The sequence below is a fragment of the Chelmon rostratus genome, chromosome 6, assembly GCF_017976325.1.
Source record: "Chelmon rostratus isolate fCheRos1 chromosome 6, fCheRos1.pri, whole genome shotgun sequence".
NCBI classification, from domain to species: Eukaryota; Metazoa; Chordata; class Actinopteri; order Chaetodontiformes; family Chaetodontidae; genus Chelmon; species Chelmon rostratus.
In genome coordinates, this window is record NC_055663.1 from 7,804,593 (window position 1) to 7,832,014 (window position 27,422).

Below are 27,422 nucleotides of genomic sequence, written 5' to 3' on the forward strand. Positions count from 1 at the left end.
CTGAAACAGCTTAACCAAGGAGGATGACAACAAATCTCTTCAAATGGAAAGACACTTGTTTAGTAAAATCATATTGTTTTCTACAGAGCAGCAAGATGTGAACACAAATAGACTGTCTTGCAGTCTTTTATTTAGCGCTATAAGCGTTCTCGCCAGCGACTAAAGGCCAGTCTGAGAGAGCTAACTAGAAGCTACAGTTAGCAGCAGGCAGCGGTGACTTTAGTAACAAGTAAAGCTTGTCGGAGGAAACCGTAAATCACAGAGTTTTGAGGCAGAGCAGCTGGAGGACATTAGAGGGAAACACAGAAAAAATTGTCTCTGTAAAGTTGACTTCTCCTTTGAAATGTTTCTGTACAGAAGTGAAGAGTTTAATCCTGATTCAAGAACTACATAGACATAATGTCTATGGGAACAAATGAATGAGACATTTAACTACAGAAACTAGGGCTGCCCAAAATGGCTCCTCCCACCACACAACTCTATACTGGGGCCAGTCTGATGTGTGTGGAGGTGGGTGTGGTTACTGTGTAACATCTGCATGTGATTTAATGAAGCTAAATGGCCGTGTGTAATGGCACTGCGCAAGTCTGCAGATTCATCAATATCTGTCCTGCTGCCTTCAGATGGTACAGTGGTACAGTATAAAGCAGCTGAGGATAACAGATACTGTATTCTTACATATTCATTTATACATAAATGCAGATTTATTTACCAACAATCCTGCTTTTAACACATTCAGCTTTAGATTTTGATGCTGATTTTGACATATGTAATAGTGTGGAGTGCAAAATGTTAAATTGCATTTTGAGGAGTACACCATCACTTCTGCAAATTTACTTTATAGTTTGCTCATGCTGATAAAATCACCAGATTGCCTGCAGAGTGACTTTAGTTTGCAAAGATATATGATTCTGAGACGTTTTGTGTCAGCGTAAAGTCGAAGAATGAATTTCTACCAAAATACCAACATCTCACTTTGTGCCACCTCACATGAATGAACCTCCCACCTGTTTGTTCCTCCGCTCCCACCTGTGCACTGTGTGCTCTGTGGTGGACACCAAAATACCACACAGACGGGCAAAGACCATTTCAAAGTCAGGAAAATACCAAACCGTCAGAGTACGGCTTGTGCTGGTTGTTGTGCTGGCAAGTAAATTGGGCCTACAGTCAGTTAGAGAGACTCATCTCATTGAGCAGCCATTTGTACTGTGTCTGTTCTCTCTCAGGAACAAAGGTGGACGTAATGTTACATTGTTAGAGAGCTGCAAAACTTGTAGTGAAGAGCTTGCCGTGGATAATAACAGCAGAGGAAGATCAGCAAATGGTCGTATGAATCATTGCTGTTACGATCACCTGTATCACCTCGGAAAGCATTCACAAATAGTGTCGTCCTGCAGATGGAGGCACCAAATCAGTAAACATTTGTGTTGTTTTGTGGTGTTTTGAAAGTTTGGAGGACTTGTTGCCATTAAAAGATATGACTTTTATTTTCTCAATAGAAGTGTTGCAAAGATTCAAGGGTTTAATGGATACCTTAAATCTAAAATTTTTTGTCAGGTAAGCCAAGTAGACCATGTTGCACATATTTACTAGCTCATCTCCTCCAGTAGCTCAGAATATAAGACTTGGTACATCCCTTTAAGGAATATTCCAGCAATTTACTTCACTTCCATAAAGTTGGGAGACAGAATTTAAAAAATAATGAACAGAGCCAATGCAGCAGAGGCCAATATGCCCTGACTTTTGGTCCCCAATCTGAGTTCAGCTGTAAAAACACTGGACATACATTACCATAATGCAGCTTGAAGGCACTGTTTTGTTAGACCCTTCCTGCCTGGTAAACAGACGTGCCTTTAAAACTCCATGCCACCAGTCTCCAATTGAGGTAGCACAATAGTGATTGAGCCTCTGGCCCACTGATGAAAGCATTGTAATATTGATGTACTGGCAGTATTATGAACTGGTGTCGGCCTCAACATTCCCAGAAAAAATGGCGGCATTAAATCATTGCGAGTGCAAACCGAACATTTCCTACGGCTGCAGCCTCGCATTAAAAGCATTAAACTGGCAAACACGAGTTGACTTTATTATGAAGTGGTCGCAGGAAATGTAATTTGTTTGTCACTGAGCTTTGCACGTATGGCTCTCGTTTGTCAAAAATGTGTCTACAAAACAAGACGAGGCGACAGGAAGGAGCAGCGACAGTGAAGAGCTGCAGGCTTGCTGCCCCCAGAATTACAGGACCTGCAGTATTAAACTGCATTTGCTGTTGCCACCAGTAACCACGGTGTGACGCCAAATCAACCAAATCTTTGAGCTTGAAGTTGATGTAACCCAAATATCATCACCATGACCTCATCAGGGTTATTTACTCAGACTGGATAAAGCTCCTCCAGAGCCTCAGAAGACATTATAAAGCTGTTTACACAGGCAGAGTAGGACCCCGTCACACAGTTAAGTGACCTTTATGTGTGAAACTGGTGGAAAGACATTCACCTTTAAGAGAGAGAGAAATGACCACACACACATAATGTGACAAATAAATATAATGCTCTTTATCAAGTTTTTATTAGGTAACATTTAGGATAAAAACAACCATGGACAGCAGATATAACATAATTTATGTTTTTAGAAAAGAACATAGAACAGTTTGTAATTTAAAGATAATTAGATTAAATTATGATCGTAAGATAATGATGTAATGAAAATTATCAGCATATGATCAGCAACTGTTGTCCATTTTTCCAAAGCTTCAACTGCACGACACATGTGATACATGCATGACAAGACACATGAGGAAGTAAAGAGTTATATGAACACAGATGTTGTTTGATATTCAGTATGACAGAAGAGGAAACATCCTGACTTTTCAGCCCAAGAAAGGATATAATCACCAATGTGGGACGTGTCTACATAAGTAGTGCAGTTATTACTCCATGGACATAACAAGCATACATTTCCACACATTATGTTCTTATGTCTATAAGGAGCCATAAGAAATATCACTGCAAGAGGCAGTGTACACAAGCCTAAAGCTGCCATAGAAAGCTTCCACATGAAAAATAATACAAAGTGAAATTCAGTTTATCCACAAAAGACCGAACACCTGGACCTGCAGCAGTGCGCCAGTACACATTCACAGCTGACTGACTGTAGCAGCTCCAGTGGAGGATTAAAGTTGCATGACACAGCCACTCACACTGCGCCCCTCAACTGGCAGCTAGAGGTGAGTGTTTGCAGACTTTAAAACCAGAGATGGTGAAAGTAAACTTTTCACAGCACGCTCATGTTTACCAGCCCGGCTCCTCTGTGATGACTCATATGAGCAGATCCAAAAGGGATAAGAGAGGGAAAAGATCCAGTGCTGATGAGTCAAGTTTTCTTCGCAAGGAGCAGACAGTGTGGATTTAGCTCCTCGGTTTCACTTTGTCACTTTGTTTGGGTGGAAAAGATTTCCTGCCACAGTTCAGACTGATCATTCGGGCACCAGACGGGACCAGTGCCCCCTTTAGTGAGGTTAGGCTGCTCTTTTCTGTTGCAGGACCTCTACTAGAAGTCATTTTTACATTAGTGAAGTGGTGCCTCACAAAGACACAAGTAACATTTGCTTTAACTTTGATCTACACTTGTACTCATAAGTCACAGCTGTGGCAAAGTGCAATTATGTTTCAGTATATGTAGCAAATTTCATAGCCTAAATCATTCAGCGTATGTATCCCCCAGACCCTCTGCCCAGACCAGGAACACTGTCTGCTAGAAAAAAGACAGAAGATTGTTTGGTCCAGTTCCTACACAGATACTTTTTAATCTGGATAAAAGCACATCTACCAGTAACTCTTGTTTAAAGTTAAAAAAAGAACATTTCTAAAAGTGACAGAATTTCTTTTCACACTGTGGAAACACTGACAGCAATTAAAGACATTTTTGAGTAACACAAGAAAAAATATTTGACATGTGACATAAACATTAAACCTTTTTCGAAGACAACAAGATTGAATAATAATAATGATACAATAAAAACTTGTGGACTCTGCAGCTCAGTCTAGAGCCAGATCACACTGATCATCTGTGTGGGCCAACTGCACAGCAGGCTTTCAGGAGCATAGGTCCTCTTTTAGTGGCTCTCTACAAACCAGCACTGATTTGTGCTCCGATTTGTATTTTCTATGCACGTCAATCAGGATACACAGGAGTTGCACCACCTGCAGTGACCAGAGTGAAGTTTTTCATAAACATCAGTAAAGATGAGTAATTCTTACACCTAACTTTCAGTTAAATCCAAGTCATCAGCAGTTGGAATATGTATGTCCCTATGTACGTCTGCATTCTCCAGTAGTTAGATGCACAACATGACATTTTATGTATGCCTCACACGGCAGGTATGTTCATTCATTATTTAAATCTTCAGACACACCAGCATCTAACAGTAATTGACCTCCACACTGTTGAGCTATTCTTCACAAATATCAAGTATATCCAGTAAGATCTCTGATATAGTTTCCACCCTTTTTCTGCACTTTAAGACTTTAACCCAACTTCCGAACAATGTTTCCTCTGGAAAATCCAGATATATTATGGAGGCAGCGTTTTCAGTGTTGCCTAGTGCTCCACCTGTGCTCATCCGTTTTGATTTACAACAGTACAAAGACAATATATTTAATGTTTGACATCATCAGCTTCACTGATCTTTGTAAATATGCTTATTTTGAATTTGACAGGAGCAACACATTTCCATGCATAAGTTGGGACAGGAGCAACAAAAGACGGAGAGTTGTGGAACGCTCCAAAAACACCTGTTTGGATCATTCCACAGGTAAACAGGTTGATTGGTAACAGGTGATAGTATCATGATTGGGTGTGAAAGGAGCATCCTGGAAAGGCTCTGTTGTTCACAAGCAAAGATGGGGCGAGGTTCACCACTTTGTAAACACGTGATTGAATGAAGGATTTTACTTAATGGGCTCAGGAACACATCGGAGAACTGTTGTCGGAAAACAGTTAATTTGCAAATAAATGCATTATGTTTTTGTATTTACATTTTACACAATGCCCCAAATTTTTTGAAATTGTTGTTGTACCAGCATGTGTGTGTAGTCAACAACTAACTGTCAAATAAAGGCAGTACAGTTCAATTCAATATTTCAACAAAGTGTATCGTCAGTTTTCACATTGAACTGGAGGAATCTAGAATAATAAGTACTGTAACAGTAGACTTTTCTCATTTTCTCATTTCAAGGAAAATAAAATGCATAAGAGAGATAAGAGAGCCTTTGAAAAATGTAGGAAATAAAGTGCTTGGCACGCCTCCAGTTTGGAGGAGCAGACAGGAGTCCCGACACAGAAGCTGAGCGATGCACTGCTGTGGACGGGGGCAGCAGCTAAACGTATGCAGACTACCAAAAAGCGGCCCACCTAAAAAATGAGTCCAAGTGTACGCTATATTTAGAGTATTTTCAGCGCTTTACCTCGCCGTCAGACAGCCCTTTCCAACAGGAAACTGAAACTGCTATATCTATCTATGCTCTCTTTAAAGCCACTTTAAAGACTCCTTTGACAAAAACTATAATTTTACCCTGCAGAACACTGAAGTGTCCAACCTGTCTCAACAACCTCCATTAGTTGTTTGTGTTGTTGTGTGATTTTGGTGTTTTTAAAGGTTGTTTAGATTCACTGAAGTCACACAATAACACAACCTTGAATCAATTGTCATAGCTGAATTAAAAAAAAAAACAACACTCACCACTCTGTTGCTGTCTCTGTAACAGATCTACATTTTTCATTCACCATTTCTCTCTGCTTCGCCATTTTTTTTGTTTTTATGTGTTTTATTTGTTTGAAGTTATCATCTGCTGTCCATGAAACTCAATACTGCATCAGTGTTTCACATTGAAAGCCTTACAGTGGATCCAAGGGCAGAACAATGTTACTTTATTGATAGTACAGTAGCTTCCTACCACACCAACAAACAGCCTGCATCTGGAATTAATTTTCTTAATGAAAAAAAAAATCTTTTGAAAGAAGGGACTCAGAGCAGCAGAGTGGTGAGAATGACATAAATGCAGTTCTATTAATTGTACTAAATTAGGCCTGTGCTAATGTAGAATATGCTTTACCTTGTGAGCAATTATAATACAGGTAATTGCCCGGCCCTGATTAGTGACTGGCCCTTATTATTCATGCTGACATGACAATTACATGAATACTGGCTTTTTAAAAATAGAATTTACCTGAAAGTAAAAGGAAATTCTAGGGAAAATGTGAGAATGTTATGACATTCACATGCTTCAAAATAAAGCCTTGTTTGCACTTCTCTGCGTTAAGTCTGTTGGACGCTCTATCGTATTGACTTGAACAGGATAACCACACACACACACAGGCCCCATGTCTAAAGGGCACACACGCAGAAACACCATATCAACCATCTGTTGATTACATCCATCTGTTCATTTAGTGCCGCCTTACAGCCAGCCCACATTACTGCCTGTAGGGTGAAAATGCACTTCCAGATACACACGCACACACACACACACACACAACGCTGACATTTGACTTGCGGCACACAGAGATTAAGTGTGTTGATAGGGAATCTCAGCCACTCAAAATGGATACTTTTTAAAGAAGACAGCAGAGCAAAACACTGATGATTCCATTAAGTCTCCATAAATCCTTCTCTTCATACACTCAGCTATACTGCTTGAGGAGGAAATTACAGCTCTGTGGTCTCCTCAGAAGAAATATTGTCATCTTTATCACTCTGCTATGTGCTTTTAGATCCAGTAGTCATTTAATGTCCAGAGAGGACCGAGAGATGTCTATCTGTCTGTCTGCCAGTGTCTGTCTCTCTCCGTCCCCCTGTCTCTTTGAAGCTTTATTGACAGGATAGTATCTGTCTTCTGGAGCGGAGGTGGAAGTGCATAACACAGGTTCTGAGGCTCCGCCAGATATATTGTCACTTTAACTCAACAGTCGCACAAACTGTGACAAAACATTTGTGTGTGTGTGTCAAGAATAAAACAGGGAATGAGCAAACACTTGTGCGCAAAATACGAGGCCACTAATGTAGGGTAATGTAGGTTTTGTGTTTATACAATTTATTACACTGCACCATGTCTTCACGTGGTGATGTGTGACACAAATAATCAAACCAGCATTACGTTCACCTTGCTGCTTCGATAACTGAGTCTGTCCTCTAAGTCGTCTGGCTCAACCCTGTAAAAAGCTCTGAAAGTTTGAGTTTTTTATAGATGTAATTAATGTCTGCGTGAGCGTTGGTTTTCATTGACCATGTCAGTTCTCTGTGGAAAAGAAATATTTAGATAGGAGAGACCATTTCTTTTCATCTCAGCGGAAAGGTCACTAAGACACTTGATGAAGCTGATGTTCTGTACTCGCATGATTCTTGCAGCTTGTGTCCTGACGGCTGAATGCACTGAATCCAAACTCTCAGGTCTCACGTTAGCAGTTTAAGGTTGGGTTTGCAGTAAAGATACGCTACAGATTGTGAGAATTGTGGTATATATATATATATATATATATATATATATATATATATCCTTTTTTTTCAGATAGTGAGATGTTCATCTCAGTATGACTTTTGACAGAGGCAGGCTAGCTGTTTACCCCTGCTTCCAGCCTCTACGCCAAGTTAAACTCACATCCTTGTATCCTCGCTCCAGCTTTGTACTTAACACACTGACAGAAGGATTTATATCATCTTCTCATCTCAAAGATGAAAGAAAATAAGTGTATCTCCTGAAGTGCCAAACTGTTCCTTTAATCATATTTCCAAATCAATTGCCACACCGTGAACATGGGGCTCTGGGGTCCGCTGGGTGTCTGGGGCCCTCTTTTTTGATAATTCAGTGTTGTTTCAGTGGGTAGTTCAACCACAGTCATACATTCTGCAATGACTCTCCTTTCAAGGACAGCAAAGCTTTTTTTCTCCCTGATTATATAAATCTGAATCAGGTAGGCGAGGTGACGTGATCTGTGTCAACAATCTGTGTTTCTGTTGTGCAGCCGCTCGATGGAGCCTTGATGTAATTACTGCGATACTGCAGTGTGCTCGATAAGGTTTTCACAATGATACAAATGGATCCAGTAGATTTCATGTTTCTTAATAGCTGATAGATGGTGTTTTAGCCTCAATATCTTACTCTGTTGAATGTTGTCTTGCGTTATGGTGTCTGTTTGTATGAAGAAAGCAGAGGAGAAATTGGAGACAAACATCGACAGAAAGACAACGAGAAAGGTAAAAGGACAAAGTGAGGCCAACCTGCTCTGATGGTTGAATTTCTTTTGAATGTAATTCATTTTGATACCTCTCTTTCAACACTGAGTTGAATCATTGTACCACGCTATTAAAGCACCCACTGAAGTGAGTAGAGATGAGTGGAAAGAAGCGAATTGAATTAATGTGGTAGAAATAGAAGGGACGTTAGTGGAGCAAAGGAAGTGCAGGGAAAAGTGAGGCAGTGAGAAGAAAGTGAAGAGGAGGAGAATTCACAAAGAGAAATTTGGGATTGCTCAGGGATGCAGGACGTGACCTCAGACTTTACCTGCAGCTCTTCCTATGGCTTGATGGGAATTACATAAACGCTGTCCTTCTTTTATGCACATATTGATGAATGTTCTGTCAAGGATGGAGGGACCTATATTCTTGCTGTCAAGCCATGAAAGGTTGAAATGTTACCACTATTTTCTTTCTTGTGGCAAATGTGTGAGCAGCTGGCCTGAGGCAAAACAGACTGGGTAGGAATATAGCCAAAAGTACACTGGATTGTGAAATAGCTCTGGAAAAACTGAGGAGCCCATCATTGAAAAACATTCAGAAGCTCTAAAATCATGGAAACATACAGCCTTTCAGACCTTAATTCTTTTCCCAAAGCCTCTAATTAGCTCTGTCTCTAATTAACACCAAGTCAGGAGACTTCAGAGTGATTAAACAGCTTCTGTAAAGTATTAAGAGGAGCATCAGACAACCCGATATCAGAGGTGGTAGTGAGACAGGCAACATATGCACAATAACCTTGAATTGAGAGGTGACGGAAGTACAGATTTTCATTTTACTGTGCGAGCAGCAAGTGTTGCATAAACCTTTCAGCAGGCATCCATGCACCGTATCTCTTAGGATGTGGCTCAAACAGATTTCTACCCGGTGGACTGTCTGAAACAGAAAAATCTCTTTCTAAAGATTTATCTTTCCACTGTACAAGCAGGACCATGTCCAGTCTTTTTTGGTTTCCAAGTAGGATCCTATCAATCTACCGATTCATGTTTATCCACATGATAATTCTTAGAGTGTAGCCAACGAGCATCTCCTGAAAAATAAAGTACACTTGTAGCTATGACAACAACGGAGATACCACATAAAAACAACCAAAGCTGTGATCCGTCAGCACGAGCTGCTTGTGCTTTCTCCCCCAAGTTTCTAATGCCAGTGGAGATTATTTAGAGCGATGACGAACTTTCTGCAGTTGAAGAAATACTGCCTTTCAGTAACACGCGTGTAGCAAAGACGCGTCCGTCCTTCATCTCGCCCAATCACCGCTCTCCAGCACGGTGAATGGAAGAACAGCAACATGGTGATTACATAACAGCAGCTTCCTATTCAATAATGAGACACGATGAAACAGAACTCCCAATAACCTGCCTACAGACCTGTTTGTGCTAGTGTGGGTGTCCAACTGTAGCGGTCTTAAATTAGCACTCACCACCGTTACTGGGACCAGTTCCTCCACGGCTGAAATCCTACCAGTCAAGGCAAAAAAAAAGAAAAAAAAAGATCATTTTTGTTATTAGCTGTACTGGTCTAGCTGTTTAGTATATGAGATATACAGACTGACTGACTGACTGACTGACTTTATCCCAAGCTGGGAAATTGCAGTGCAGCAGCAGCATTACATACAGTGAAATAAGTGAAAAACTGTGAAATAAGACTATAAAGAACAAACTATACATAATAAAATATCAAAATAGCGAGCAGTAAAAAGATTATATACATAATAATAATAATAAAATAGCAAAATAGTAAACAGTAGTAATGAAAAAGTATTTATATGTATATATATGACGTAAAACACATGTTGTATTGCCCTGTGAACACATTACTACTCAGAACTTAAAGTGTAGGAGGAGACGCTTGTCAACATAAGTGGTGAAACAGAAAAGAGAAGCCAGCTTGAAAGATGGTGAATGCTCTTGTGGCTTTCTCTCATGTGTTTCTCTCCTCGTTCTTCACTTTGTTATTTCTGACTCGCTCTCTCCCCCTTCTCTCTCTCTCTCTCTCTCTCTCTCTCTCTCTCTCTCTCTCTCTCTCAACGTGGCCCAGATCATACCACCATCTGCTGTGGTGTTTTATTAAAAACCAAACAGCCTCCTCGGGGCCTGCTTTACTTATTCTTGCACAAAAAAACTCCCTTACACCAGCTCAGGCTGTATCTCTGCTGTATCTGAGTTCATTTTTAGATCCTCAAACTTGATTACCATCATTCAATAAGATAAAACAAAAGTATCAATAACATGTAATCTCCTTTCTGTCTGCATTCATCCTAGCATATACTAACCTGAGATGACAGCGTAATACAAAAAACTATTACCTGAAGAATAGAAATATTTCTCAATGGCAAGTTAATTACACATCATATTACTTATGTTACTTTAACATGCCTTGGATGGGTTTAACAATTGAAATGATGTGATTGGTGTTATTAAGTCTTTTAGTAATATCACCTCCTCCTGGGGATGGTATGTGTAAATGCTCATTGCTTTTCGTAGTGGGAGTTCTGGGAATTTCCTGAGGAGCTGAGCACTGAGAAGTGTAACACTGAGCAGGTTCCAACCCACTGAACTGGGGAGCACTTTGAGCCGAGAAGCATGTGTTCATCCAGCTACAGCGGATAAACAATGCAGCTACACCCGAGTGAGGAAACGCTAAAGACAGTCTGTGGTGTCACAGTAAATCTGTGAATAATGAGCTAAAGAGGTTGACGTCCACATCATCAGAGTCAGGGCACGCTGCAGATTAAACACATCAAGGTCAGTTTACATGCCGTGGGAGAAGAAGCTCATGTTAAAAACTGGGAATGTGGAGTTTGAAAGACATGAGTGTGTCATGAAAGGTGCTATCAAGTTGCACTATGGGAAATGTAGGATCAAGTGATTCTGGCGATTGAGCCACAGGAACCTCTGCTGTACTTTGAAGACACATTTACTGAAAATGTTTCCTCATTATGTTGAAGAGAAACATAACGCTGACATTACATGTGCTAATTAAAATTTGTACATAGGTAAACTACTATTTATCAGTAGTTTTTTTTTGTTTGGGGTTTTTGTTTACTTGTTTTGTGGACTCATCTAAAGAACGCAAACATGGATCTTTATTTGGCTCTAATAATAAAGAAGAAGAAAAAGAAGAGTGTTTGTTTAAATACAGATTTTTTTCTGTCTTTTTTTTTACATTTGTGCTGCTCTGGTGAGTTTTCTTCTGTTTAAGAGAAATCGTAATTAAAGCAGCGTAATCAATAACCAAGAAGAGAGAAACAAACAGAAATGAAAAGAGGGGACAAGAAACTGCTCCTCCACATGAGTCACAGCAGATGAATGAAAGTATTTATCCTGTACATGTTCCCTGAAGGAAGACTCTCCATGCTCCCTGTTCATTACCATTTAAATGGGACCATCAAACATATACATAATTAAAGTCTTTGCTTCTTTCCTTCTCTAATGTAGATTTAAATATTGCTTTGTTTGTTACACTTCAGCAATGTAGCCACTTTATTCACCCAACCCTCCCCTCCCCCTCCACGCACAGACGCACATGCACGCACACACACACACACACACACACACACACGCACACGCACATGCACACACATTCATACATCGGGTATTTTCCCAGACAGAGTGCTCATTGGTTAATGCTGTCAGTAGGGAAAAGGGAATGGCTCATTACAATTAGAATAAAGAGTTATCATCTTTCCTCATGACTGGCTCATGAGAACATTAGCAGAGTTCAGAGACGGGGAATATGGAATCATTTTGTGTTCTTTCTGGTGCATACCAGAGCCTCATAGAAGTCCCACAGGGACTTTGTCCTTTTGATATAGGGCTCTGGCTAATAACTTGTGAAAATGAAAGGCAGCAAACACTCTATGTGACAGAGAATTTCTATGCTTGGATCTACACTGGAAACCTCAGGGAATGATGCCTTCTTCAAAACAAATCACAGTTTTGCTCCATGAAATATGGGCTGAGGGACTGGCCTGTATGCCTGTGTGCCACTTAACAGTTTACATAGTTAAAGGGCTACCTTCACTTACGTAATTTGCACTATGGAAAGTGTTTTTCTGTTTGTTGTTTTTTACCATCGCTCCAGATTGGGACCACTTTGTTTTATTTAGAGGCTCTTTGCACGTATAATAAATGCAATAAATCCTTTCTTCAGTAGCATTGAAAGAGGAAAACAGCAGGCAGGAGTTAAATATAGTTGTAGAATTTTCTTTTACAACTTTCTCAAGCTATTATCGAATGAAGTACTGAATAAAGACAATCTTGACAAATGCAATTTGGCTGAATCATGCATTCAGAGTAATGCTATTTGTAACTGCACCAAACACCACATTGGTAAATTTGCCATTTTTAGAGCCTTGCCAGCAGTCGGCTTAAAATGCAATGTTTGTCCATGGAGGTCACAAGTTAAATCAGAGGGGTCACGAGATGATTGTCAGGATGAGAAACAAGAAGGCAACACTCAAAAATATGTTTACTTTTCCTGACATTTCCCTGCTTCTTTCCTCTTCAGAAGGTACAAGCCAATTTTACCTCTTCATGACTCTAAAAGCTTTTGAAATGAAGCGATCTGATAGGGGAACATATCACTGCTTGAACAGCTCATAGCTCAGACACATATGAAACTTGTTACAATGGGTCGTGAGTGGCTTCATGGCTTTATTGGAAAGGGTCACAAGCCCGTGAGGTTGGAAAAATTGTTGTAGAGGAAAGGCCAGGGGGTTGTTGGTGGTGCTAGTGGAGAGCTCATCAGGTGTCTGAAACGTAAAGGATTGATCCTTAGGGGAGCAGGATTGTGCTCGGTACATGTCTTTTGTTTTTTTTGTTTTTGTGTCAAAGTGGAACCTTTGGTCTGATGGTGCTAAAGGAAAAGCACAATATGAACTCATTCTCTGTAGCTCAAAATGTCAACATGGATTTAAATGGCAAATCAAAATGCACCTCCATGACCATAATAATCATATGTTTCATAGGGTGCAGCTATTTTGCTATTTGAGGGGATGGTATATTTTTAATAGACAGTTTCAAATAACATTTAAGTTTACATTTAACTGTTTTAAGAGTTGTTTTACACTGTACTTGCACAGTGGTCCTTTAAGATAAATCCTAATGTCAGAATACTAGCTAGCCCCAGTGCTAGCTGTGGTGGTGTTTAACTAGTGTCTACAGTGTATGACAGAGGGATGAATTTTGTTCTGTGTGGAGCCTCATATGTCATGTTCACATAACGTAATGGAAGAAATTATGTTGAATTGCAAGAAAATGGCAAGAAGATGACTTGAGATGTGCTTCTGCCTTTCACTCCTTACATTATATGACAGTCATGCGTTCAGCTCTTCTGTTGTTTGGATCCTCCAGCAGATCCATTTAGACATCAATAGACCAGTAATAGCAATTCTTCAGTGTAAGTCAAAAGCAATACTACCTAGTATACAAATAATTTACCAACAAAACATTCAGTTTTGTAGCACAAAACCCTGGACCCTGAACACAGGCATTCTCTATGGGCCCCTCCCCACATACATGGTGATTCATTCTAGTATCTTTGTGGATCCTCCTCACATGTTTCCTCCCAGGCCCCTACAGCCATGTAACAGGAGGAAGTTCAACACTAAATAATTAACAGATAGATGATGCCGATTTAATCACACAGTATGACTAACAAGAATAGTAATTAAAAAATGACTGTGTGGTCTATGTAGCTCTGTATCATTGAAGTAAGTGTTTAACTGACAGAGTCCATTTTTGATGCTTTTCCAGACACGTGTTGAGTACTTCTATTATATTTACTATATTAAACTATAGTATTAACAGGAAGTCAGATATATTGGAGAAGAATCTGTCTCCCAGTTGTAATTACAGCTGGGTGTTGACACAAATGTTGTTTACAAGTTGGACACTGATGATTCTGCTTAGTCCCTCTGCAGTATCAGGCAGCGCTTCTTTTCCCTGCACTGCTAATCATTCGTCTGTCTGCTTGCTCCTCAGACTCTTTTCTCTGACTGTCTGTCATTTTCTTCCGTTCTGTCTACAGTCATTTATGAAAGTCATATCATGTAACTGTGTTGTAGCACTAAATGACTGTATTTAAAAAGCATTTTAATCCAAAGCACTTTACAATTTGGCGTTTCATTCAACCATTCACACCCTCACACACACGCACACACACACTGATGGCAGCGAGCTACTGTGCGAGGTGCTGGCCTGACCACTGGGAGCAGGACACTTTGACATGTGGACGGGAGGAGCTGGGGTTCAGCAGGTGACCCGCTCTGCCTTCTGAGCCACAGCTGCAGTCATCATTGTTCCATCAAGATGACGGATAACATTAGAATTATCCATCTGCACGATAAAATTGGTAAATGACAGAAAATTTGTAGTTAGCGCACGTCAAGGCGACATGCAAAACACACAGTGTGGTCGCTCAGGTCTGATAAGGGACATTATTGTCATGGAAACTGGCTCACAGTGACTGAACTGTGTGCTGAGTTTGGTGGGAGCTGCAGTGTGCGCGCCGGTCTGGCTCTGTCAACAGTTCGTGCTGTTAGAGGTACACAGAGGAGAGAAGAAGCTCCCTTTTTTCTCCTACATCCTAGTAAACCTTCACATCTCCCCAAGCTATAATTACTTTTTTCACAAAGACTCTCTTGCTTTTCTTCTTGGGTTGTGGATGAGCAATGATACTGGACCATTGTGTTGAAGAGTGACCGGAATATGAAGGCGAGAGTCTTGACACCATTCACATGGACTGTAAACCAGGACTTTCATGAGCTTTGGTGGCTTTAACATGGTTTGGATGACTAATTAAGATTTCTCTCGGACAGCCTTAAGGGATAATGTTCAATGGAGGAATGTTAAAATCACGTTACTGACTAAATACCTGAAATGTACAGTATTTCCAGGTATTAGGCTCATTATTGTAGACTGAGTGCTGTTGATACCTCTGGTCCGAGTCCAGGGTTCAGCATATTTATGTCTTTGTGGCACAATACTGATGGGAACCACAAGATATTTTCTCAGAACTCAGGAACTTCAGTTGAATTTTTTGACGAACCAGGGTCCAATTTAGTTGCAATGTAGTTCCTGTTAGATCAGGACGATGTCACCTACAAACAATATACTATAACAATAAATTGCCACATTCACCTCAGTAATGATGAACAAAATAATTAATATGAAATGATGAAATACAATTGTGTACAGAATAATAAACAGAAATGAGTCGTATTTAACACATTCAGCTGTTAAGAACACTTTTAGGTACACATTTAATAAAACAGGAAAATCCCCCCAAAAAACATGCTGTATTTCACATGCAGTATCTTAAACACTGGAGCGCTCGTCAAACGGCTACTCCACTATGTCATGATATTCAAAGTAACCGCTGTCCAAATAAATCACATTACCTACATTTTTATTTACCAGCAGATAACTCTATCAGAGCATTTGCCTCTGTTAGTGAAAACTACAGTGGATTAAAAAGCTAAACATTTTCTCAGCACGAGGTGAGAGGTGCCAGAAACATTCTCTACGGTTCATTCAGTTTTTATCACCATCACTTAACAAAAAGGAAGGTGCTGCAAAAGTATGAAATGTCAATTACAGTGTCATTCGCTTTTATACAAGGCAATAAAGCAAGAAAGCTAAATGGGTCTTACTGTGAGAGACAGAGAGAGGCATACTGACCAGAAAACAGGAGTAATAAAAACACACGCAAGAAAGCGTTCAGGAAAACTACCCGTGCTCTCAGTCCATAATCCATAGTGCAGCACATACATTCTGAAAGGCAATACTCCAAATGCCAGATGCTCAAGGGAGACGTGAAAACAATCGTTAGTATTCATTACACATGCATTCAAAATTTCTTGCATCTGGATGAAATGTACTGCGAGGGCTGCCTCTCTGAGATTTTGTAGGAGGCACAATCGAGCCACTTTTACCCACCCAGTCCTTAGACCCACTGAAACATTTGCATTATATCTGTCTTGCTTAGCCCCATTTTTCACAGTTTGCGGAGTTTAGTCTGCAGTGTTCTGTAATGAGCTGCATACTTTTCATTGCCACAAGTCCTTAAAATGAAATGGCAAAGTATGTCAGTCACTGCCTCTCAAAATGACACAGACAGAGTGTTTTTTTGGGGCGCCCTCTCAGCAGGACAACATCAGCAGTGAGAACCATTGCTTCACATATAGCTGTTAGAAAAACGATTCTTATGAGTGTTTCTCTGAACCGCCAGCACTGTGGCGAACTAAGGTTTGGTTACATTTAGGCTCAAAACCTCTTTAGCCTGGCTTCGGGAGGAATCTTTGACGCAGATGAAAGAGGAGCTTTTTATTAAAGGTTAGAAAAAGGTTGCAGTGCCACCCCATTCACATTGTCAGTTTTGTTAACTTTTCAATTAATTGGCCAGCCTTAGTTCCTGCCGCCCACTCCAAAACAATCCCTGCTCAGGAACTAGGAGTTTGACTGGTTATTCAACCTGCTCCTTGGGAGGGGTTGTAGTTCTATATCAATGTCACACTTCTCCCTCCTTTGTTTCTGAATAACAGGACTCATAATTCACAAGGCTGCTAATGGTCCCTGTCAGATAAATGCAAACATAAGTCATTTTAGGCGTTACAAGTGTTTGTCTTGTGAGGACAGTCTCTTTCATTGACGTTCACACAACTACAGCCTTATTGTCAGACAGAATTGTTTCCATAACCTTAACAGTGATCAAGAAAAGGCACTATGACAGAATACAACCTCTGAAGTTGATTGTACACTACAGGTTGATGCTCTGGTCTTAATCACTGTACTGTGGTCTAGAATAACCGGTGCACTTGCATCAGTTGGGGGTCGGCTTTATTGTCTTGGCTGAAACAATTAGCCCAGTATTCCTTGGAAATTATTTGTATATTTTATTCCACATTGTGCTAACATTCAGTGCCCGTTCAGGAAGTAGCATGTCCTTCATGTAGAAAGATGGCGGAAATGAGAGTACGGAGGTCGGGGTGGAGGAAGAGCTGGTGTCCTATCACAGACTGCAATTTTTGCATTTTTTTTAACTGTAACTAGAACCTTATTTGAAGTGTTTTAGTTGCTTAACCTAACTTACGAAAACCAAAATTCCACCAATGGTAGCAAGACCTGATTCAAGATTTGTGGGAAATTCTGTCTTTGAAGCTTTGAGGAGAGCAAATAGCTACCTCCAGCTTTTGCCATATGTGGAGATGAATAATATTACAATGCAATTCTCTTTTCTGTGCTGTATTTTTTAATGAAATCACGCCCACTTAAAGCAGAATATGTACTGTATGTGATTTTCTTCTCTTTTTTCGTTTCCTCCTTTCCCTCTCTCCCAGACCTTCAGATCAATATTTCAAATTGTCGTCTTGTGATTACACAACTATTACCCGTGCTGTGCTGAAAAATTAAAACGCTCATCAAACATTCACCACACTTCCTCTCATTACTGGCCTGGCCTGGAGGGAGATAGGGGGATGAGGGGGTGAAGGAGGAAGAGGAAAGATGCAGAGAGGGGAGAGAGTGTGGCCTGAATGAGAGATGCAAGAACATCTGATATCTGGTAGCTGTCAGGGAGGATTTTAGGAACAGCAAGGTTTCCTGTCAAAGTGTCCTTGAGCAACACACCAAAGACCCTGCAGCAATGGTTCATTTCCTGAGAGTCTCTCCTCAAAAGATTCAGCTAAATTCTCTAATGCTGAGTGGGTGAAGGCAGGGATATAAATGGAAGCATGAGGCTCTTTCCGCTGCTTTATTTAACATGGAATTATATAGCGAGCCTTTGTCAAACCGAGTTACAAAGTGATTTATTAGTCAGGGTGTGAAGTCAAAAATGTTAACTGTGCTAACGAGAAAAGACAGAGAGAAGAAGAGAGCAAAAATCAGATTACATGAGTAAAATAACAATCTCAGTCTTCAGTGAATTCTTTCAAATTGCTGTGCGCTGGAATATGCTCGAAACCTGAAACTCGGTCTAATAACTGGAAATAATGTACAAATTCTTCCAAGGATTATGAACCCAATCGGCCAGATGGTGGCGCTGCAATTAAGGGCCAAAAATGCAGTTTTGGAAAGACCGTAATGGTTTGTTCAAGCAGGGAGTGATTGGGAATGACATGCTCATGCTAAACTAAATAAACCTCAACTCATGAGTAAATTAACTAACTGAACTATTTTGAAGGTAGCCTAGTAATGTTATTTAATTAGAGACTCAGTATTTTCTAGGAGATGTGTTTTATATGTTGCTACAGCCTATAAGGAGGATACAGTTATATCAGCAGGGATACAGTAGTGCACAGAAGCCATTTCCATGGTTACCACGCATAGAGCACCTGGCGTTAACTCATGGAGCGCTTGCCTGTCTGTCTGTTCACATGAGGAGCACAGTGAGGTCCCACAGATCCAGGCGGGTATGCAAACCGAGTGTCTCTTAATTTGATTGATTTATTTGTGCTGGACTGTTGCCACAGACAATTTGTTGTTAATTTCATTCAGTTTGGTTGACAGAAGCCTGAGAATTAATGGCTCTATTCTTTGTTTACCAGGCCAACACACTGTATTTGCACTCAAGTTTTGTATTTGTTGTTAATGTTATGAACATTTGCTGTTCCATTTCTGATGTCTGTCAGAGAATAAAACCGGAAGATGTGTCGCATTTTTGTCGTTGTGTTAAAATGCTAATAATAATGATAATAGTAACAGACTTTGTTTGTATCGCACCTGTAATACAAGAAATGTAGCTCAACATGCTTCACAACAAAGAAATCACATGCACTGCTGGAGTGCATTGTCACCACCTTGTGGCAGGAAACAGTAAAGCAGCGGTTGTCGGCTCCTTCCTCCAGTGTGATTTTTAATCAGCTGGTAATACCAAATACCGTGGGTATATTTGAAGAGATTTAACGGTATCAAAATCTGGATACTGCCTACCCCTAAATTATGGACTACAGGACTGTGTTTCAGTCTGGTCTTGAATTGACTAGCTAGCTTTACTCGAAACAATTTAAAAGCCTTTGATTGGACCTCCAGTCAGTCATTACTGGCTGTAAGAGATTCAAACATCAGCAGCAATCAAGTCTCAATAGAACCACAGGACTACATATTGTTGTTGGTTTGTTTTAGTAACTTTGATAATCGTGAATAAAAGACCTTTATTGCACATAAATGACAGTCCCCAACTGGTAAAAAGGTCTGAATCCAAATTGGAAGCACTTTAGTGAAAAAGGCAAATGCACTAATGGGCACTAACATGCCATATTTAGGAGTATTGTGTTGAAGTGGTTGGGAAACCCCTACTCAGAAGGGTCTTGTTTTCCTCAACAGATACTTTCCCCTTTTCCTAGTTTGTGTATTTGGAACACTTTTGAAAATAACTGTCTCATTATGAAGATATTAGACCTTGTAGGTGGTTGTTTGGGGCCATTGTGTTTGCCACTGCTCAGCTCTTCCATGGCTGAACTCAGTGATGGGTCATGAGTGCTGCTGGGTTTCAGTGTGTGTGGGTTTTCGTCTCCTCCATAACCTGAAACACCTACAGGAACCATCCCTAAAATGAAAGGGTTTACACTTGTTAAGAGAGGCAAAACTTCTAAGAACTGCTGACCAAACCGACATAGCCTGACTCCTCTCTCCCCTCACACCTGCTGTGTGTCATCAAACGCTGTCATGGGAGTTTACCTTTGACTCAGTGTGAAATTGTTGCAGGTTACCAGCAGAGTTTTTCCTCTAGACTGTTCAGTGGATCAGCTCCTCACTCAAACATAAACTTGCATGTTTATTTGAGAATACTTCTTTATTAAGAATCTCCTTAAAAACTCAAGCTTGGCTGACCCGCATGGCAATAATGTTCTCTTGAGTGACTGAAATGCAATTTCCAATTTGAATACTACCTTGATTCGATGTGGTGTGTGAGACATAAACCCAGGATTTGTGTTTTGATTTTGCAATAATTAGAATTTGATTCACTTTCTCTCTTGTTTTAATCAATAGGGCTGTTCACAGAGACAGTAGAAATGGAGAACTTTGTGTTACTCGTGCTTATTTCACATGATGAATGTGTCTCGGTATCAACAGGACCCCCAATGTTTCCTTTCTTTGTAGTGGTTTTAACACTACGGTTCGGCATATGCTTGTCCTGCTTTCTGAAGTTCAACTAGCTTCTCCTCGCTGTTCTTTAGTTTCCCCTGTGGCTCAGTATCAAGTGATGTAAGTGTAGCCCTGGATGACATGTGCAGGGGTCTCTCAAGAGCTAAGAAACTTATTGGAAGCTTACCCTTAATAGCCATTTAAACCTGCGTGTGTTAACTAGTCAACTAACTGACTAACTTAAGGCAACTAAAACTTCACTAAAACAACAGGATGAGGTTGACTGGATAAAATAAAAACTAACAGAGACATTTGACTCATGACCGAGACTAAATACATAAAATAGCTGACAAAATGAATACTAAAAAGAACTATGATGCAGAAACTATTATACATGACTGGAACATCGTGTATATTAATGTCCAGGGGAATGAGTTGGACACATATCTCACATAATTTTTGTGGTAAATGTCACTTGGCCATTATTCATCCCACTAATGCATTTCTGTCACTATTTATCTCGTTATTTCTTTATCAACAAAAAATGCTCCTGTTTCAGTCGAGCGAAAAAGGCTTTTTGGAAATATTAAAGAAATTAAATCAAAATTTGGCATTTCCATTCTGCCTGTCCACTTCAGTACACCATGATTCATATAAAGACACTTGGATGGAAACACATAAGAGCTCCATCTCTGTCTGGCTCTGTCTACCCCCCCACCTCCAAACACACACACACCACCACCACCCCACCACCTCTCTCTCTCTCTGTCTCTCTCTCTCTGTCCTGTCTGTCTCTCTCTCTCTCTCTGTCTCCCTCTGTCTCAGTCCCTCTCTCTGTGTCTCTCTGTCTGTCTGTCTCTCTCTCTCCGTCTCTCTGTCTGTCTCTGTCTGTCTGTCTCTCTCTCTGTGTCCCTCTGTCTCAGTCCCTCTCTCTGTCTCTCTCCCTCTGTCTCTCTGTCTCTCTCTGTATGTCTGTCTCTCTCTCTCCCTCTTTCTATTTCTGTCTCTCTCTGTCTGTCTCTCTGTCTCTCTCTGTCTCTCTCTGTCTGTCTCTCTGTCTCTTTCTCTCTCTGTATGTCTGTCTCTCTCTCTCCCTCTTTCTATTTCTGTCTCTGTCTCTCTCTGTCTGTCTCTGTCTCTCTGTCTCTCTGTGTCTGTCTGTCTGTCTGTCTCTCTCTCTCCCTCTTTCTATTTCTGTCTCTCTCTCTAGCTCTTGTGAGTTGTGACTGACATGAAGCATGTGACAGGTTTACTTTGTGCTAATGTATATTGAATATATTATTTGTATAGATTAGATAGCAATAAGTCCTCCAAATTAAACAACAGCATATGCTCTTTGTAACTCCCCTTCAGTACGACTCATAGAAATGTTTTTGGATGTGACGGCTCTGTCAGCAGGACAACATCACTTGACTGTGCCTTCCAAACCTGTTACAGATCACAAACATTTAATCTGTTCTATGATGTGACGACATTACAGGAAGATCATGGTTTGGGTTACAACAAGTACTATATTATGAGAGCGTCATCATCATAGTTACAGTAATAACTACTTAGTTACTGTTATGGAAAGAGAGTCACTGTATGATCATATTGGAGGCTAAGGTTTGTGAATGGCATAATCGGTAGTTACACGTAGGACACACTGTGTATCCCCATGAATACAGTATACTTACCACCACATCTTAGCTTGAACATGCTCCGTCCACGTAACCAAAAAATGCACTCAAACCAGCCCAGCTTCATCCCCAGGGCGTAAAATTCAGATGCTTTGTCACGCCCCTCGCCCTATAATACAAATGCTAAAGGGCACCTTGTGTGTCTGTATGAGACAAGGTTGTTACCAACTCCACTGTAAACCCATCTGCAGCAATGTTAGACATTCAGAGCAAGTTGATGTAGTACAAAGAGTGTGAAGGGAACAAAAGGAAACAAATGGAGGAAGGTGGGGTGGATGGACGGGTCAAACAAACACACAGCTTTTACCCAGGAGACCCAGGCTTGTGTCCTGTAAGAAACCAAAAGTGAATGATCTTAATAGCTGATTTTTTTTTTTTTTTGCCTAAAGGACAGAATTACTTGCTTTCTCTCGTAAAAAGACAAAGAACTATGTTGCACTTTTGACTGGGGCCTGAATCAGTTGCTGGCATAAAGTGCCTGTACATATAATTTACTACCTCACTGATCTATATAGGTGTGATTATGTGAAACATTTAGCAGCAATGTGTATCACCTGCATGTGTCTCCACTTATTGCTAGAGTGGACACTGTACAAAAACTTAAAACGATGTCAGCTAACATCCTAGATATGTTCAGTATCAACTTTTTAACTTGGCAAATACATTAATTTAAAACATTTCCTCATTGTGTTCATTGATATATGACTTACAGTCTAGCTTCATGTTTCCCCCTAAACATATTTGTGCTCCCAAATTAGTATAAATGTAAGTTCTAGGAGACAGTTGCAGTTTTTGCCATTGAGTAGTGCGGTTTTATTATGTGTCAGAGAAATTTTCAGGTATGTCAGCAACAATAACTTGTAGCCATGACACCAGATATCTCAGTTTTGGCTAAATTCAAGCAGTTTGAATCAACACATTGATTTGAATTATTAAATCGGTACACAGCGGGCACAAAGTGCCACAAGCACCTGTTTTCATCGCTATGAAACAGAGTGAGGAGATGAATCAGAGAGGAGGCTTTCATCTCTCATTGATTTCACCTCTTAAATTCACATCATGGAGGAGGGGAAGATGGAGATGAAAGGCAGGATGAAGGTAAAAGAGGGGGAGTTGAAGGCTTGTGGCAATTGTTACAATTTGTGCAATGTTCAGTATAAATCATCATCGATGAGAGTTTGTGTGTGTAGTCATGTTTTACTCATGCTGTGGGGACATCAGTGTGGGGGGACTCGCCTTACCTATGAGGACAAAGTCCCTTTAATGTAAATCATTACATTTTAGGGTGAAGACTTGGGTTAAGGCTAGGGTTAGGATTAGGCAAGTAGTGCTTATGGTTATGGTTAGAGTTGGGGTAAGTCTCAAGGAAATGAATGTAAGTCTGTGTAATGTCCCCAAAAGTGATGGAAACCTAACATGAGTGTGTGTGTGGTGTGTGTGCATCTTACTTCTGAGTAGTTTCATCTCCCATGGATTCAAAAGACATCTTCAAAGCACAGATACCAAACAATACACATACAAAGCATTCATGTGTCTCAATGGGCATGAACTGAAATAATAATAAAAAGCTTTGTTATTGAACTTGTATAGAAGTCTGCGTTCACCCAGACAATTCAACATGACATCTCTCCTCTTTCTGTCCCACTCCATGAAACCGTCTGTTACACACTCAGACACAGAGCAAGAAAAATTGAAAAGTTAATTTGCCACTGATGCACCATGAAAAACACAGAATGGGCAGCAAATGCCCACTTTCTGAATTCCCAAAGAGGTCAATAGTAGTTTTGGTTACTTTAATAAAGCTGTAGTAGGCAAGAAATGAACCTCTCTCTCTGCTGCCTCACATCACTCCCCTAAGCCCCTCCCACCACAAGTGTGATTGGCAGCTGAAGGAGTCGGCCGCCCTGTGAAATCTCATGACTTGTAGGGCCACATGGCGTGGGCTTTGCCAAGAGCCCGGTGCCTCTCACCGCCACTCGTCTTCTCAAAGACGCCCCTCCAGTGCTTTGCAGCGCCAGGGCAGAGAGACCGAGGCTTCAGAGGCAGATGCGACACCATTTAACAGCGGGATGAGAGGCTAGTGCACCACACACACACACATATCACTGTCCCCCATCAAAAGTTATTCCCCGCTGTTTGTCATCATGCCTCTTTGCCACTCGTCGATACGAGCACCATGGCCTCAAACATAATGAGCCAGAAGCGCCGCGTGGAGCCGGGACATGTTCACACACGTTTTGTACTATACACCGTTGAAGGCAAAGGAGAAATTGGAAATTTCTCACGAGTTGCAGGATTTTCCACCACTGAATCAGGCCTGAATCAGGAGATAGGTCTGCCTATGTGAAACCAGGCTGTCACCATCTGAAGGACGTGCACACAAATCTGCATTTGTAGAAAAGCCAATAGGAACGCCCTCTCTCTGAAATGAGTTTGGCCAAAGTCTCCCGTCATGGACTAGATTTTCTAAAGAAAGCCGAGACAAGAGGAGAGGCAGAGGTTTAGTTTCCCTCAGAATACTTGAATTACAATATCCTGAAAGGTTATTATGACTTTTTTGCCCAATGAGGCCAAAACAAACCTACCACAATATTAATAATAAATGTCTTCCACAGCTTTTAGTTAGTAATTTGTACCAGTTCAGCGTTAAGTGAGTTAAAGCCAGAGTCAGAGATGTGTTTCAGTCTGACAGGGATGTTGCCCCAATCGCCAGTGTCTGTTTTCTCCAAACCTTTGACAACAGAGACGGTGAATCAAATATTATCAACCAAAATATTAAAACAGTACGGTTTGACAAATACCAGAATATCCCTTTCCAAAATTTCAGTCGGTCAGCTCATGCAGAAAAGTTTATTTGCATGTGAATACAGCACAGTCATGCAGTTTGGCGTCTTTGCTCTGACCTCATCACTCCCTGCAGCATACATTTGCACAGAGAGGGAGATTTTCGAGTGATGATAGCAGACATCTCCCCAGCCCCCACCCAGACTAAAGTCAGAGCCTGCAGGCGGATGCAGGGGTGGCGGCAGGCCTGGAGAAAAGAAAGCAGCAGAAGTGAAGGTTGCGGAGATGCTTGCCGAGCAGTGAAGCAGTTGTAGCAGCGGTATAGAGACTTGAGGGTTGTGTGTTGGATCACTGATGTGAGAGTGGGACATGTCATGTGTGAATGCCGCAGTGAAGCTTGAGGTGACTGAACAGGTTTTGCTTTACAGAAGCAAGAAATCCTCCAAACCAAACATTATTATTATTAGATTTCACTGAGTTCCAAAATGACACTTTGTTGTGTTTGCTGACTCGGGTTTGTTAAGGTTTAGGCTGTAAACTATCTGGTTAAAGTTCGGGAAAGATTGGTGTCACGATTTAAAAGAAACCAACAGTGACTGTTGGTGGGTGGCAGGAAATGAACAGTTGCTTCCTGTGTTCACTTCACCCTTCCAGACATGAGGATGAAGGCTCAGTGAAACTATACTTGGACTCAGCTTTAGTCAGCTGGCCAGTGGTCAGTAACGGGTAAGCAGTCAGATCTGGCAAACAAGTCTGAGGGGGGCATAAGCAGCAGGGCAAAAATCCCAAAAGGCAGGGAGGGGTCAGGGGCTTAGGTGGCTCAATAGACAATTTCTGTGAGCTGGTGGAAACGCTATGTCGGAGGGGTAATTGGGCATTGGGGGACAGGTGGGTATGGGGATCAGGTGACTGGGATTGGCAGGAACACACTGAGCACAAATAAAAATAAATCACATGTCGCTAGACGTCCTTGTCGGTTATAAACACAGGACGCTGTAGCTGGGAGGACATCCTTAATTAAAGTCAGCTGTTCTTGGATTTTACATCTGACTAATTGAAATGAGCCCTCAAAGTCTCATCATGAACATTTCCTAATCTATCTGCTGCTCTTTGAAATAAGAAACATATTGGGCTCGTGTGCGAACCCAGAGCAGAGCTAATGTTAGCCCGACGAAGGTCGATACCAGCAGCGTGTTAAAACACAGCCCCGTCATCCCTTTTAGTGACATCATTGCGTTTGCACGGTGGAGCGACCCCAGCAAAACTGTGCAGTGCTTCGCCATCTGGCAATGCAATGTGCTGGCCAATCAAATACGTACAAGCGCATGTTAGTTTGTGATATGATCAGGGTAATTCTGCGGTTTACCTCACAATTTTCCAGGGAGAGGATTAACCGATTGTTGCTGCGATAACTTGTCAGAGTTGTAAAAAACATCCCCACAGTGTTATAAAAGTCTGTGCTGTGTTTCAGCATCTGCTGAGCCCTTGTACTCATTTCAGCACCTCTCTCATCATTTTTTAATCTAAATGTTGCAAAAAATTTGAACCAAATTTCCAGAAAATATGCAAAATTAAATGTGAGTGGATGTGCGTTTTCATCCACTGCTGAGGAAGTGAGGAAGGTTCCAGTCTCCTCATCGCTCCACACAGATCTGATGCTTTCAGCAGAGTGATGTCAAAGTCACATGCTCCATGTACGTCATCATTTATTCACCAAGTCTGCTTCCATTGTCTTCGTATCCGGACACCAGCGTTTCCACCTCAGCAAAGCGTAAACATGGATGTTTTCACTTTTTTCATATTTCCTCGTGGTTCGATTTGTGCAGAAAAACAGGTGGAGGGAACTCGCTATTGTAAACTCAGCGCTGTTTCCAGCAGCAGTCAGTCAGTCAGAGAGGGAAGCAGCCATCAAGCCACTGTGTCACCAGCACCACCCACGCCGTGTAATTGTTTCTTGTTTGTTGTTTTCTCTTGTCAGTCTACATCGCACCGCTTTGCTGTCAGCCTCCGTGACATCCTCCTCTTGCCTCCAACACCCCCCCACCCCCCAAAGCCCCGAGCAGCAAACCAATTACGAAAGGTAGAGAGAGCGAGAGCGCCGAGAGAGGAGGGTTGGGTGTGGGGCAGGTTGGCGCTCAAGGCTCTCAGATGAGAATGCTCTGCCTGCCTCTATCGTTTAACATCACAGAGATGGAGCGACACACGGAGAAGACGGGTAGCATAGGGGGAGGAGAAGAAATAGCACAAGTGCAGACAGGGACAGGGAGAGAGAGGTAGAGGCAGTGAAGGGGGATTAGAGGGAGAGAGAGAGCAGGCAGCGAGGAAAAAAAGGGTAAGTGAGGCTGTGAGTCCGCCTGGAGCTCAGGCCTCTCGGCTCCAGGGACACTGGGAGGTGTTAAAGGTGAAGTAATTATAAGCCATCATTTAGCAACACAGTACAGAGCCCCACACTGGATAAATGATGCGCTATCAATTTACACACTCACCCGTCCCCTGCGCGGGTGTGCGTAGTCCTGTGCGGCTGTCTTAGAGGGAGCCAATTTAAGTTTTAGTCCTTCAAAGTGAGAACACATTTTTGAA

The 27,422-nt window shown here is 41.3% G+C and overlaps 1 protein-coding gene across 1 annotated transcript in view; it reads left to right on the forward strand.

The window, feature by feature from the left end:
* LOC121607944 (NT-3 growth factor receptor-like) overlaps positions 1-27,422 on the forward strand; it is a 211,173-nt gene that overhangs the window by 121,073 nt on the left and 62,678 nt on the right. The gene's annotated exons all lie outside the window — the stretch shown is intronic.